Source organism: Cricetulus griseus, chromosome 2 (assembly GCF_003668045.3).
Source record: "Cricetulus griseus strain 17A/GY chromosome 2, alternate assembly CriGri-PICRH-1.0, whole genome shotgun sequence".
Taxonomy (NCBI): domain Eukaryota; kingdom Metazoa; phylum Chordata; class Mammalia; order Rodentia; family Cricetidae; genus Cricetulus; species Cricetulus griseus.
Window position 1 is genome coordinate 159,879,217 of NC_048595.1, and position 15,896 is coordinate 159,895,112.

The 15,896-nt window shown below is 41.7% G+C and overlaps 1 long non-coding RNA gene across 1 annotated transcript; it reads left to right on the forward strand.

Annotated features, from left to right (window-relative positions):
- The first annotated feature begins 3,908 nt into the window (after window positions 1–3,908).
- On the forward strand, window positions 3,909–12,293 carry LOC107978485. Its single transcript, XR_003481950.2, has 3 exons — window positions 3,909–4,885; window positions 4,972–5,057; window positions 10,510–12,293. It is a non-coding gene; the product is annotated as an uncharacterized LOC107978485 (long non-coding RNA).
- The last annotated feature ends 3,603 nt before the right edge of the window (window positions 12,294–15,896 follow it).

Sequence of the window (15,896 nt, forward strand, 5' to 3'; positions counted from 1 at the left end):
GTAGGGCTCAGGCAGCTTTTGGCAGAAAGATTTATCGTAACAGTCAGGGAAAGAATAGAGGAGAGCAAGAAAAGAGATACCATAATAGACGGAGCCATTATAGGTTTTAAAAAAAATTCTGGCACTAGGGAAATGTCCAGAGACCTACAAGGTTAACCCCAACTAACAATCTAAGCAATAATCCAGAGGCTACCTTAAATGCCCTTCTCTGATAATGAGATTGATGACCACCTTAAATGTCATCTTAGAGCCTTCATCCAGTAGCTGATGGAAGCAGAAGCAGAGACACACAGCTAAACACTGAGCTGAACCCTGGAATCCAATTGCAGAGAGGGAGGAGTAATGAGCAAGGGGTCAAGACCAGGCTGGAGAAACCCACAGACACAGATGACCTGAACAAGGGATTGCTCAAGGACCCCAGATTGATAGTTGGGAAAACAGCATAGGACTCTTCTAGACCCCCTGAATGAGGATGTCAGTTTGGAGGTCTGGGCAATCTATGAGGCCTCTGGTAGTGGATCAGTATTTACCCGTAGTACACGAATGGACTCTGGGAGCCCACTCTACATAGAGGGATACTCTCTTAGCCTAAATACATGGGGGAAGGTCTAGGCCTTGATCCAAATGATATAACAGACTTTAAAGATACCCAATGGAAGGCCTCACCCTCCCTGGGGAGCAGAAAAGGGTTGGGATGGGGGAGTAGGGGAAGAGGGAGGGAGAGGGAACTGGGATTTACATGTAAAAGAAGCTTGTCTCTGTATTTAAAATTGGTCTGATTGCAATTATAAAAATAAAAAAAAGTAAAAGGAATATTTCTTCTCAAACTGTCAAAGGTGTTTCAGAGACCACTGCCCCCAAAGAAATAGAGGATAACTGGGCGTTGTTGGCACATACCTTTAATCCCAGCACTTAGGAGGCAGAAGCAGTCAGATCTCTGTGAGTCTGAGACCAGCCTGGTCTATAAGAGCTAGTTCCAGGACAGCCTCCAAAGGCACAGAGAAACCCTGTCTCAAAAAATCAAAAAGAGACAGGTCTTCTCTGTAGCTTTGGTTGCCCACCTAAATTCAATGCTAAGATCTTGTTCCCAAAGACAACATATACACTGATCATAAAACATGGCAAAATCAAATTAATATTTGAGCAGAAAGCTTCCTCCATGCTAGCTAGCTCTCAAAGTGCTAGAAGGTAGTGTCACTCATGTGTACACCCAGTGAATTGCAATCATGACTGGTATAGCAATAGAAATATAGGTACATGGATGAGATAGTGGCACAAATGTTAAAGGATGTAACCAATTGCTTTCTTATTGGATTTAAGGCTTGCTACACAGGAACAGACATATGAAAATCTGTCAAAGGAACCCATAGTTGGGGAGCTCACAGGCCCCAGGGGGAAATCTACTAGTAGTATTTTGCTAAATGGACATAGCATCAAACTGCCTTCTAATTTTGTATTTCTATCCCTAGAGTAGTGCAGCCCTCAAGCATGATCAGAGATGTCTCTTTATGCAGTGGGTGCCGGTTAATGCAGAAACTGGTCAAAGCACAGAGGAAAATGACTGTGGAATGCTCAGCCACAAATAGAAAATCTATATCACACCTCTTCCTCAAAGTTCAGGAACAATCTTGGAAGAGAGAGTGGAATGAGTTGTAAAAGACAGACATTGAGGAGGATCAGAATGAAAAACAGTGTCTTCTGGACATCAAAGGATGCTACAAGATCGGGAGTACAGCATATGTTTCCTCCTAACATAATTAGCTGAAGAGGCTTCCGTTGAATGTATATTTTTGGCATTTTTTATGTAAAAATTTTCATGTCTATAGCTGAATTTATACACTGATTCTCGAATCTATCCCATTGACCAGAGCTTCTAGTTATCTGCCCTTTCTGTGTTGTTTTGGTTACTATGATACTATAGTATAATTTGATATCAGGAATGGTAATACCTCTTGTATTACTCTTTTTGGTAAGTATTGTTTAGCTACCCAGGGTCTTTTGTGTTTCCATATGAGTATGAAGTTGTTTTCTTCTGCTTATATGAAAATATCATTGGAATTAAAATTCCTTTTATTAATTCTTTAAATTTTCATAGAATATATTTTGATCACATATATATTCACCCCAAGATACTCCCCTTAACTCCTCCAATATCCACCCCAAATCCTTACCTTCTTACCCCTCAACTTTATGTCCTTTAAAAACCTATTAGGAAACAACCAGTCATGATTGAAGCCCACAGGGTTCCCATGTGAGTGACACTACCTTCTAGTACTGTGAGAGCTAGCTGGCATGGAGGAGTCATCCTGGTTGAATACCAATTTGTGCCACCCATATACTTCTGGAAATAGGGCCACCCATTGGAGTATGGTCAACCTACCTGGATGCACATCCTTTTTAAAAAACCCTCATGCATCCTTCCCAAAATACCATCAAGTGTCCATATATCCTCCATTAGGGGTAGGCCCGGCTAGCTTAGTTGGTAGAGCATAGGACTCTTAATCCCAGGGTTATGGCTTCATGCCCCATGTTGGATGCCATTTGTAGATGGAGTTTCTGTCCCACCAGGTCTCACAGACCTTTAGTCCAAAATAAACACACAAAGTCTTATATTAATTATAAACTGTTTGACCAATGGCTCAGGCTTCTTATTGGCTAGCTCTCTCTTAATTATTAACCTATTTCTATTAAAGTATATATCTCCATGTAGTCTTGACTTACTGGAGAATGCCTGGACCTGTTACTCCTTCAGCAACTACATGGCATCTCCCTGGTGTCTCTTCTCTGTCTTCCTCTTCCCAGAATTCTCATCTGGTAGCCTTACCTATATTTCCAGTCTGGCTACTGGCGAATCAGCATTTATTCATCAACCAATAAGAGAAACATAAACTTTCAACATATAGAACTTCTCCCATCAGGATCTCATGAATCTCTTTGACCTCAGGCTAAAATGTTGATCAAAAAATAAACTCCACCTGTAACAAAGGCCTTCATGTTAGACCTGAAACTCAGAAGCAGCTAGAGATAAAAGCAGGAGAATCACTTTAAGACAAAAGCATGGGAAAGAATTTTCTGATAGGAGTCTATTGCTCAAGAAATAATGTCAATGGTTGACAAATTGGCCTTGATGCAGTTAAAAAATCTTTGCACAGCAAAAGAAATAGTATTTGAATGTAGGACACAGCCTGCAGAACGGGAAAAATGCATGCCAACTATACATCTGTGATAGGATTAATACCTAGAATACGCAAAGGTCTCAGAGAAGTGAACAAGAAACTAACAGTAAGTGAGTAATGAAATAAGCAGACAGCTTTCCAAACATAAGTACAAATGCCTGCTAAGCATACAAAAAGTCTTCAGTAATAGGAACCATCAGAGAAAACTGAGTTGAAACAAGATCTCACTACATAATCCAGGCTGACCTAGGATTTATAAGCTCCTGACTACAGACTTTTGACAGTTATCAAAGTTATCAAACTTTTTGGATGGAGAGAGAGAGAGAGCAAGAGTTTACCTGTGCACACACATACATGGATTCACACTGAGGGTGGAAGTTAAAGCATCACTCATGCTAGGTAAGGCTTTTAATGCTGAACTGCATCGCCAGCCATTTTTGTCTTAGGGTTACTATCACTGTGATGAAACACCAAGCAACTTGGGGAAGGAAGAGTTTATTTGACTTACACCTCCAGATCACTTTTCACCATAAAAGGATAGGAACTCAAACAGGGCAGGAACCTAGAGGCAGGAGCTGGTGCAGAGGCCATGGAGCCATGCTGCTTACTGACTTGCTTCGCATGGCTTGATCAGCCTGCTTTCTTATAGCACCCAGGACCTTGAGCCCAGGGGTGGCACCACCCACAATGGGCTAGACACTTACTCATCAATCACTAATTAATAAAGTTCCCTACAGGCTTGCCTGCAGCCTGATCTTATGGAGGCATTTTCTTAATTGAGATTCCCTCTTCTCAGATTACAGCGTGTGTCAAGTTGACCTAAAGCTATGCAGCACAGATGTTTTGAGTCAAAGTCCTGTAAGAGGATTAACAATATCACCTAGATACAAGTGTGTCAGTCAACAGCAGAAACTGTTGGGATTCTATGATCTGAGAATTCCAAGCATTCCTTCAGGATGAGTGAATTTTCATAATTAGCCAGTTCTAGTTATAGCAAAGTCTGGAAGCTAAAACAGTCCTTCTGGCTTATATTTAAAGTTCTTTGTAAAATTATCCCTGTCAGAAGCAATTGAAGATTTCCATCAAGGCAGATTTGCCTTCCAGTTTATGAAGACTGGTTGTAAGTATCTAGATAAATATTTCACTAAGATTCTTAAAATACTTTTTCCATTGAAAAATGTTCTCAATAAGACACATGGTTGCCTTCCCAACTGTAAAACCGTTTCATTCAATAACTTAGTAGGATGTATACATACATCGTGAATTTTTTTCTGAAGAGTTATGGTTTGATTATAAACCTTGGAATTGATCCAGAATTATTGCTTATACATCATTATTCTGAGAAAATGTAACAGCTGGTACGAGAAAAGCATTTGGAAACAGAGCTGACAGGCTTTCTCCTTGGTTTCCAGAAGAAGGGGGGATTGTGTAGTTAAATTAGGCCAATGCTTTGCTACTTGTTGCTTATGCAAAACAAAAGTAAAAATTAGATGTATGTACTGGCATGGGAGATGGTGACGGCTGCCTTATGGAGTACAACCATCTGGGTGGCTGCAGCAATGACATTTATTTTCTCACAGACAGGGGGACTGAAGTCAAAGATCAAGATGTTGGCAATACTGGTTTCTCCTGGAGCTTCCAGCATAGTTTGCAGATGGTGACATCTTCATAGTGTTCACATGTCATCTGTGTGTGCACATATGTGCCAGGTATCTCTGTCAGTTTCCCAATATTTTTTATTACAGATCAGGGCCTGCTCTCATGACTTCATTTTATTTCAATTATTTTGTTAAAGGTCTTATCTCTAGCAATGAAGAATAAATAAGAGAACTTATCCCCAAATACCACCACATCCTGAGGTACCAGAGTTTGGACTTAAAGGTATGAATCCCGAGACACAACTCAACAAGCAGCAGTCCCATGGAAAGAAACACTTCAGGAGGCCCTTTGAGGCCACAAGCTCACTACATCTTTATAAGGCCGTGTGCTGGCAAGCAGCATGTGAATACGGCACTCCCGTGCAATGTTCACTAAAGCAACCCTTTTAGAAAGGAGGTGGAAGTTTGCATACAGTAGAAGGGCATAGCCAAGGTGTTGCTATGTTTCAAAGCCTGGCCGGAAGCTTCTAGTCTCCAGTGCTCTTGATCTTCCTGGAGTAAGAGTAGCTGGGCATAAAGGGGCATGCTACAATGCCCCACTGTGAAAATCCCTTTGTTTTAGCTCAACAAGGTAATTTACATCATTGGCCTCAGTTGGGATCAACTACAGCTGAGTCAAACATCTGGCTGAATGTGTCCAGGAAGAGAAGTGAGCTTGTGTTGAAGGCATTCACCTTAATTCCCTTAGACTGGCAAGTTTAGACTTGCATGAGCCTTCTGATTTCTTGGGTGGCCTGGGCCTCTGCTAAGAAGCACACTCCTGTTAGCTGAGAACCCTTCAACAGTTAGCAAGGCATCTGGCTGTGGTGTCCAGACTGTGTAAACCCCACCAGAAAACAGTGAGACCACCTCCAGTGGCCCTAACTTTTATCTTGATAATACTTTCTGCAGAGAGGCCAGGTTCCAACGGGTTCAATTCTTATGCATGTATATGCCTTGTACTATTTTAATTTTCATGTATATATAAAATGGATTTCACAAGAACACCATTTTATATCCTGGGTGTCCTAGCATTGCTCAGTTCTGTGACTCACAAAGTCATAAACTTGATGATAGTGGAGGATTTGGGGAGAGAAGCAGGAGAGGAGAGTCCTAGGAGTGATGCCACAGGGCCCACGAGTCAAGTCCTACAGAGCCATAAGAAACTACAGAGGCGCGGGAACTGTGGAAGCTGCCGGCTAGAAAAGGAAAAGCCTCTAAATTTCTGCTGAGGCCCCCCTATCTGCCTCCCTCTCTCTCTTCCTTTTCCTCCCTCTTCCTTTTCTCTCTTTCTCTCCTTCTTCCCCCCTGTTCTCTACCCCCGCTTTCTTCCTTCTTTCAGTTAAGGGATGTTGGTTTCCTATTGGCCAGCACTCATCAAGAAGACCGCCCATATCCCACCCCAGGTCATGGTCGTCTAAAGCCTGTGCTCTAGTAGGGAATAGTTCTGTTTCATGCAGAAGGGAAGTCGTGGTCCTATGGCCAGAGACATGTGGCAACCTTTGAGGTACTGTCTTTTGTGAAATGTTTTCTCACTAACTTAGTGAGTGCTCACCAGCATGAAAGAAAATACATGGGTTTTCAGACTTTCCAGTAAGTGTATTATTAGACAGGTGCACAAAGGAGGCTCAGAAGATAAGGAGGTTTCTTTTTATATTTTTTTATTGTTTGTGTTTGGGGGCAGTAACAAGAGTAGGAAGGGCAGAGAAAAAAATATGTGAAGTCATTCTGTCTTTCCACCTCACATTGACGCTGAGCTGGGAGTTCAGCTTGTCAGGCTTACGCTCCAAGTGACTACCTATCAAGCCATCCCACCGGCCTACTGTGAGATTTCTGAGTGCTTGCATATACTCACTGAGTAGAAAAAAAGAAGATGGTATGTTTCAGAAATGAGTAGCCCAGGGGAGTTTACTTGAGGTAGTGACAGCATGGCTGCCAGGGACATGTGTCTTTGTCTCGGAGCTGCTTCTCCTCCCGCCAACTGCTTTGGAACCAGTGAGTTGATTTCCTCAGTGGCTTAGTTTTCTTATGCAAAGCTGACAGGTGAACGGACACATAGGTTGTGGTATATTCACATACTGGAATATTATTCTGAACTAAAGAGAAATAACCTTTCATGAGCTGAGAGCACGTGGGAAGATGTCAGTGCATCTTCTGAAGTGAAAGGAGCTGGTCAAAAAGGCCATAGATGGCAGCATCCAGTTGTATGACATCCAGGGAAAGCAGAATTTGGCAGACAGTGAAAAGGTCAGTGGCTGCAAGGGCTAGGAGCAAGAAAGGAATTGAAAAGAATTAATGGGTGCCTACTTTATTAAGCCTGTCATGAGGACTGTAGTCGTTTGAAAGAAAATGGTCCCCAAAAGGAGTGGCACTATTAAGAGGCGTGGCCTTGTTGGAGGAAGTGTATCACTACTGGGGTTGGGCTTTGAGGTCTCTTTTGCTCAAGTTTCCCTAAGTGTGACTCTCAGTTGACTTCTTGTTGTCTTCCTATCAAGATGTAAGGATTCTCAGCTCCAACATGGCATCTACATGCATGCCACCATGCTCTCTGTCATGAAAATAATGGACTGAACCTCTAAAACTGTAAGCAAGACATCCCAATTAAATATTTTCTTTTATAAGAGTTGCTGTGGCCTTGATGTCTCTTCACAGCAATAAAATCCCTGACTAAGACAAGGACAGTTGAGTTATTATATGTAAACATCTAGACTGGATGGCACAATGTGCTAGAGCTCTCTTAGTTACAGTTACTTCAGCAATCTGAACTGGATGAGTGGCTGTAGTCATTAGGCCTGGTGGAAACTCTGCTGTGGCTAGGGAAAGAAGGTATTCTTTTAAATAAGTGTGGATGAGCTGATAGGAGTTGGACACTGTCTGGAGTTCATAAACATAAATGCTGTGAACTAAATAATTGTATCTCCCATCCTTAGATTGAAACACAACTTCTAGGATGGTACACGGAGACAAGCTTCAGGGAGTGATGTGGTCATGAGTGTGGAGTCCCTAAGGCTGCAACTCATGCTTTTGTTAGAAGAGTGAAGAAATATACAGAGATGATGTCTGTCACCACAGCATGTGAGAACAGGACACAGCAAGAAAACGGCATTTGCAAACCTGGAAGAGAAGCATCATCCAGATTGCAATCTGCCAACACCTAGATTTTGGACTTCTAGCCTCATAAGACATGAGGGACTAGTTTCTGCTGTTGATGCCACCCAAGCTGTAGTTTTGTTTGGGTAGCCTTAACTACAGCACTGAGTGAACATCAGTCAGGTGTGACAGCTGTTTAGATGGGCATATTGCCACTCCCCTGGTTTCCTACTCAGTGAGTATGGATTGGGCCCTAAGAGTTCTCTTTCTAGCAATGGAGCAGGAGATGACAGTGTTGGTGGTCTAACATTGAATCCAGGCTTGTGATAAGCCTGGCACTGAGTTGGAGATGGAGAGAAGGGCAGGTGGCCTGTGTGATTATCCGTGCAGGTTAGAAGGTGAGGTATGTTTAACAACTGCTGTTACTGGCAGGTCCAGATATCTCTGATATCAGTGCTTCTCTAAAGGCAAAATCAAGAATATATGAAAAGCACAATTCATTACAGACTATGAAAGGATAATACTAAACTTTATATAGAAAAACAAAAAACCCAGGATAGCTAAAACAATCCTGATGCTGAGGAGAGAGAAGAAGAGTGTGTGAAGTTGCTACAAGGTCCTGCTGTGACCAGGACCCCCTCCATGTTTCTCACTTTATGGTCACTAGAAGTGCACAGAATATGACAATCTCTTTGTGTTCTTTGTTGACTTTCCTACTGTCCCAACTTTGGAGAAGGAACCACAATGAGTGGGACTGTCATCCTTCAAACCCAACTGTGGTAACAGGGGTCCGTCTTAATTACTTTTCTATAGCTGTGATAAGACACTATTACCAAGATAACTTATAGAAGAAACCTTTTATTTGGGGGGTTATGGTTTCTGAGAGTGACAGAAACCTCTGTGAGCTTATGCCTTAATCCCAAAGTAGTAGGAAGAGAGCAAGAGACACACTGGGAATGGCCCCAATCTTTTGAAACTTCAAAGCTGGCCCCCAGTGACATATGGAGGTCCAGCAAGATTCCACCTCCTAATCCATCCCAAATAGTTCCATCAGCTTGGGGCCAAGTATTCAAACATATGAGTCTTTGAGGCCATTCTTACTCAAACCACCAGAGGGTCTTACTGGATATGGCAGGGTGATGCCTTAGCTTACAGTTTCCATTTGAAAGCCTTGTCTCCCCACACCTGCTACCACCAAATGCCTGGGGTGAGTGTTGTGGGGAGGCTTGTAGTCTGTCCCTCAGGAGGTGTTTAATCAGTGATCCTCAGCTGACAATCACACCTTGTGAGGGAGATGATGAAAATGCAATCTACATGTCACAGGTCTAAGCTCCAGGTCAAGCCTCGGCCTTGGTAACCCTTTAACTACTACTAACAGCAAACTATTCAAGGCAGGCTCCCTTCCTCTAGCAGTGTTCCCCTCTCTGCTGCACACACAGGGCTGCTCTCCCTTCTGTGAGCTCCTGAGAATTGCCCATGCTTCCATAGAGACATGGAGGCCCATTTCAACGTATCACAGCAGCTATGCCTGTTTGCTGTTCAATTTAAGCCTTGTAGATCCAGGCAGCAATTAGCTGACTGACTGCTTGTCTCCAGGGCAGTTATCTGGCTACCTGGTGCAAGTTTGTTCAGTAGAAGGTTTTGCCTCCTGTCAAAGATGTGAAAAGCTCAGCCCTATGCCACTATGCAGTCATCCTTCAGGGAAATGCTCCTCACCACCCACAACTGTAGAATGCATCTCAGATGAAAGCTTTTGATTAAACAGGCCTTTCTGGCAAACGCGCCTCATGTCACTGGCTGCAAAGTGTTGCCAGGATGTGAAAGTGAGCCAGGTCCCATCGGCTTTTGGATTCAATAAATATCAATACTCATATGTTTAAAATGGAAGCAAAATCCCTCAAAAGATCTTAAACTGTGTAGATGTGAAGATGAAAGACAGCAGTGATCTGAGAGTTGGCGAGGCACGGAGTTTCTGAGCTCTTTGATAGAGACTGAATGGGTTGAGTTGTCCAATGAAGAACAACATGCAGTTTTATAGTCAAGATCCCTTCTATAGATGAGGAAACTCAGACCAGCACATGATGTTTATGGCATCAGTGAGTGGTAGCTGGCCAGTAGTGGTTCAATTGGGTCAGAACATGTATTTACGTTCCTCCGTACTGGACTGAAGGCCATGACACCCCAGGGACTCAGTTCTCAAGAATACAGCTGTCAGACCAATAGTGTTTTCACACACCAGATGTTGTCACTGGAACAGTTAGATGGAGGTGATGTTCCATGCTCAATACAGGCTAGAAAAATGGGGCCAAAGGGCCACTGCAAGATCTTGGGTCAGTGAAGCCATGCAGCGAAACAGCATTCATCAAGTACACAGCAAGCAATGTACTGATTGGACCTGTGGAAAGGGCAGGGATCTGTGAGCAAGACAATGGCCTACGGAGAGGGCAGGGACCTGTGGGCAGGACATGGACCTGTCAAGAAGGATGCCATTTTATAAGACTCATTTGTTTGATCAACTTTTTCCTAAACAAATTACAGATTTGTTCAGCTTTGTTACACTTGGTTTCCACGGTTTTTGCTTCACTTTTCTTTATGGATATTTGCAGGCATAGAGTGAAGTCAAAATGTGTTTCTACGAAAAGGAAGATAGAGTTCCTAAGTCCATCTGACAGAAGAAAACCACAAACTATGACTGAATGGCAGCTCCACTTTAGGCTATGATGCAGCTATGAGAAGATTCAAGTCTTGTCTCTGCAGAGGTACAGCTCTGCTCCAAGGACTCTTGGGCTGCTCTACAAATCAGCAGATGTGACATGCAGTAGCCCCTCCTTTGTGGCTTCAGTTACCTGTGGACAACTGCAGCTCAAAGCACCTACCTGCATTTGACTTGGCTCTTTCAAGACAGAAAACCCCCATGCAGGGAATGTCTCTACTTCTGTTTAAATTAGAACACAAGGATTTCTTTTTTCTTTTTTTCTTTTTTTTTCTTTTTTCTTTTTTTTTTTTTTTTTGCTTTAAGAAGTAATTTATTAGGTTTGAGGCAAGGTCTCAAGAGTATTCTATGTATTTTTTCAACTAATCTGAAAAGCCTCATTACTAAAAAAAAAAAAAAAAAAAAAAAAAAATCTTAGAAAAAACTTGAAGAGCGCATGCGTGCGCTGGCTGGCTCCTTTTTCCTCTCTGGAGTCACCCGCGGAAGTTTGGAAGTTCGGCCAAGGCTCTCGCTCTTGTCTGTTCTAACCGCCATGGTCCGATCTGAAAATACGGGCTGAACATGTGCCATCAGTGCTTCCATCAGTACTCGAAGGACATTGGCTTCATTAAGTCGGACCAAGCAACCTTGAATGAATTATTCAAGACTGTCTACCCAGTGAAATAGATCATGCTAGTCTTTGAACACAAGGATTTCATTCCGGCATTTTTCAGATGCGTCTATACTATGTTATAATTCATGCCCCTTTCCCACTACCCTCAGGCAAAGTGTTCTGCTCTGGCTGACTCTCCTTAGCAGCATCCTCCATTCTGCTCATCACAGAATTTTAAATGTATTTTAACTACTATAGTATAATTATTCTCTTTTACTACTTATAATAATGGTGCTAAATCGTGGTGGCATTTGTAATCCAGTACTTGGGAGGTGAAGTCAGACAGATTGGTAGTAGAAGGCCATCCTTGGCTGCATGATTAAAAAAAAATAAAAAAATAAAAAGAACAGATACACAGAGAAAAAAGAAAGGAAAAAAATCAAAGTATATTGTGCATGTGATCCAGTGCTGTTTGTGGTCTCAGTTGTCCACAGGAGCCTTAGAACACCTCCTACAGAGAAGTGAGGACAATTGTAATCAAGTCCCTGTGTTCATCTATTCACAAATGTCTAAAGTATTCCAAAGATGAAAGGGAGCATGTCATCACTGGTCAACACCCACCAATACTGTTCTAAGTTGTGTCAGTAAGGATGAATGTCTGTGATGTTTTTTCAATAAAAACAAAATAATACAAGGACTGTGAATGTATTCAATGGTAGGATGTTTGCCAAGCATGGCAAGGCCCTAGGTTTGAGACCCAACAACCAATTATTTTTGCATTGCAAATAAAAGGAAACCCTACCAAGACTTCTTGTCCTATGGAGCTAGGCAAACAGCAAAACAATAAAGTGTTCTGGGGATATGCTTTGAGACAGTGTCGTAGGTGTGGGGAAGCACACACCTGTCTAAGAAGCAATCCTTTCTGGCATTGGTGCCCACACAGCAGACCCAGGTTGCCTGACTCCAGAAAGGGCACCTCAAGTGCATGGAAGTTAAAACCATCCACAGGCAACCTAAGGAGTGCAGTCTGCATAGCCATGTCACTTCTCATCTTCCTTCTCACTCAGTTGACCTTACTGGCTCAAATTTCAGACCCTTCTACAGGATGTAGACTTTTCCAACTCAAATGAGAGCGAAACCCTGCACTTATTCTACATTATGTCTCTCCTTTCCCTTCTTTCTTCCCAAGAAATTTAAGGTTTGTTATTCTAAATTTATTTTATTTTTGTTTGGAAAATTATTTTGATTCCAAGATAATAACCTACAGATTAAGTAGATGGCTTTTAATATGTTAAGGATTTCTCAAAGGGTAATATCTGTTTTTACTTTTCATTAGCTATATTCATTGTAGATACAGCATGAGGATATTTTCACATAAATATATATGGTATGTTGAACAAAATCCCTAACATAGTTCTTTCCCTTTCTCATCTGTCCCCCTCCTGTTCATTTCCTTTGTTCCACTAGACAGTTTGGCTTCTATTTTCATGAAGGACTGTAATTTTATCATAAATGCATAATACTTAAACTATGATGGATCACTCATTGCTTACTTGGAGCTGCTGGAGTACTGTTTCTATAGATCCAAACTCATGCTGAATGTGCCCCTTTCTAAATGAGGAAATGACCTTCAGCAACTCTAAAATGTAGAGTTTGGCATTTTACTAAATTTCATGGGGAGAAAATGTAATGAGTCAATAAACCCAATTTGGAGGCTGGTTATTGTCACATAAATTAATTTGCCTGCTAAATGATCAGATTCACATCCACCTTTTTCTTACCATCTGCCTCACAACAAAGTTGGCATTGTACTCCTTTGAGGGTGGACCATAAAAATGTCATTATTTAAAGGCTTATTATCCTTAATTCTTGCTAAGTTTTAGTTTGCCACGCTTGCAGGTGAGCCAGGTAAGGGCCATACCTGGAAATTTTCAAAATAGACTACTTCTCTACCAGTTGCAGACCTGGAGGCAGATCCTTTCCCTGGGCTCTGGCCCAAAGGAGGGTGATGCAGTGTGACCTTGGACTCCAGCTAACAGCCCACTCTTGTTCCATAGAGCCACAGCAGTCACGTTTCCCTTGCTTGTTTTTGATTGTTTCTCCCAACACTTGTGATCTGTGAAATCTCGCCTGACTGTCACACTGAGTGATCCCATCCTATTTCTCTGCACAATCAGGCTCCTGGCAACTCTGCCTCATAGAATGCTGGTTAGGGAGCCATGAGCAGCAGCCAGAGCCTGCTCCATCCAAGTCCTAAATGTGACCCTAATGTAATACAAAGGCCAAGATCACCCTGATCATGATCTTCACTCAGTCCTTGTTAGATGAGGGGAGAAGATGAAATATTTTCACTAGCAGAAACATGACAACCACTAAAGACCTATTTAATATTTAATGGTTTTAAAATTAGCAACTACATCCTAAATTGTAAATAATGCCCCTATCCAGAAAAACAGCAACAAATATACAGGTGATAGTTGGCACAGGCATTGTTTTTGGTTTGGAGGTAGAGTTTTGCTGTGTATCCCTGACTTGTGATCCTCCTTCCCCAGTTTCCCAAGTCTAGGGTGTTGGGGTTGTAGTTGTATGTCACATGTCCAGGATTTGCAATTTGCAATTTTGCTTTTTGTTCACTTACATATGACTCTAGTGGTCAGGATGCCATTTGTACCAATATGCTAACTATGCATCTGCTGCCATTTTAGCCTTACTGCAATAACAGGAGGTGCTTTAATTAGATAATTCAAGTTTTTCAAAATGTGCAAAAGACTTGTCCAAACAGTAATAATTATATAATTCAAGGAAAGGACTTGGGCATTATAGTTTGACCTCATTTTCACAGATGCATTTTATTATACTTAAGGATTTGCTATGTATACAATACACAAAACAAACACAGTCTAAAGAGAGAAAGCCTGCACCTGTAGAACTACTTGTCTAGACTCCAACAAGAAATTCAATAGCTGTCATGTACACTTTACAAAAATATCATATTAGGTTGTCTGTACAGGGCTCATGAAAGGCCTGCAGTGGTGAAGATCTGGCCCCCAGGCCCGAGGAGCCTCATAAGCAGCAGGCATGTGTCACTGAAGCCTAGAGTCAAGCTGCCAGGTAACTACAGCCAGCAGCACTGCCTAGACATGGCATGTGATAAGAGAGCATTGAGAAATAAGCAGAATTAAATTCTCATGGGTTTCATAGGTTAACAGAAAATGTAAGAGTTTGTCTAGTTGGGAGTCATTTCAATTATTTATTTTTACAGTGGTAGGGACTGAACCCAAGGCTTTGTGTATTCTAGTCCACATCACCAACATACGTTGGAGAATATTAGACAGGAGAAGAACATGTCAGGTGCATATTTTAGTGCATTTATTCTACCAATAATGTAGCCAATTAATTGTGTCAGTAGCTTATATTTGATGTATGGGTCCAGAGAGTAGACTGCAATATATTGTGGGTAAATCTGGGCAGAAAAGTAAGAGGTGTATACCTAGGCAGTGACAGCAGGAATGGCGAGCAGTGAGTTGAAGATAATGAGTATGGACACTCTGTAGTGACTGAAGGAAGCAGCATAACTGGTGAAAGGATGGGCAATAGAGATAACTCCAGTAACTGTAGATGACAGCCGCACAACACCAGGGACTAAGTCTCTATTTCCAACAGTAGCTGGAGATGACACAGAGTATAAGAACTCCCCTTGCTCTTCCAGAAGATCCCAGTTTAGTTCCCAGCACCCATGTCAACCAGCTCAAGATAGCCTAGAATTCCAGCTCCAGGGGATCCCTCTTCTGGCCTTTGTGGTTGTCTGCACTCACATATACATACAGCCACACAGACACACATAAAAAATGAAAAATAAATCTTTTAAATATCATTCAAATCAATGGAACACTGTGTTGATGGGACATAATGACATTCTCCAATTTCAAAGAGAAGGAAAATGACAAGCTTTTAATTGCCAAATACCACTTGCTTTCAGTCACCTGAAGAAGCATTTTAGAAAAGCAGAATCAAAACTACACCTAATATTTTTTAATAAGGACAAAGAGAAAGTGTGTTGTGACCTTAATTTATCAATGTGGGTTAGAAATCAATGAAAGGAAGCCAAGTATGATTGTGTATTCCTTTTTCTCCAGCAAAAGGAGGCAGATGCAGAGGGAGAAGAATTTCTGCAAGTTTGAGGATAGCCACTACATAAAGAGACTCTGATGAGAGAGAGAGAGACGGGGAGAGAGAGAGAGAGAGAGAGAGAGAGAGAGAGAGAGAGAGAGAGAGAGAGAAGAAAGAAATCATTAAAAGGGCATACAAAACATTGTGATATGTATGGCAGTCAGCTTTTTGTTACTGTGCCAAATACCTAATAAATTAAGTTAAAGAGGAAAATATTTTTAATTCTTTATTTAAATAAGAAACAATCTTATTTTACATATCAATACCAGTTCACTCTCCTTCCCATCCTCCCATGCCCCACACCAAGCCCTTGTCTTGTTCCTGATTTTAGAGGAATCACTTTGAGTTTCTCTTGATTAAGTATGATGTTGGCTGTTGCATATTGCCTTTATCATGTTTAGGTGTGTACCCATTATCCCTGATATCTCCAAGACCTTTATCATGAAGGAGTGTTGGATTATGTCAAAGGCTTTTTTCAGCATCTAGTGAGATGATCATGTGGTTTTTCTTTTTCAGTT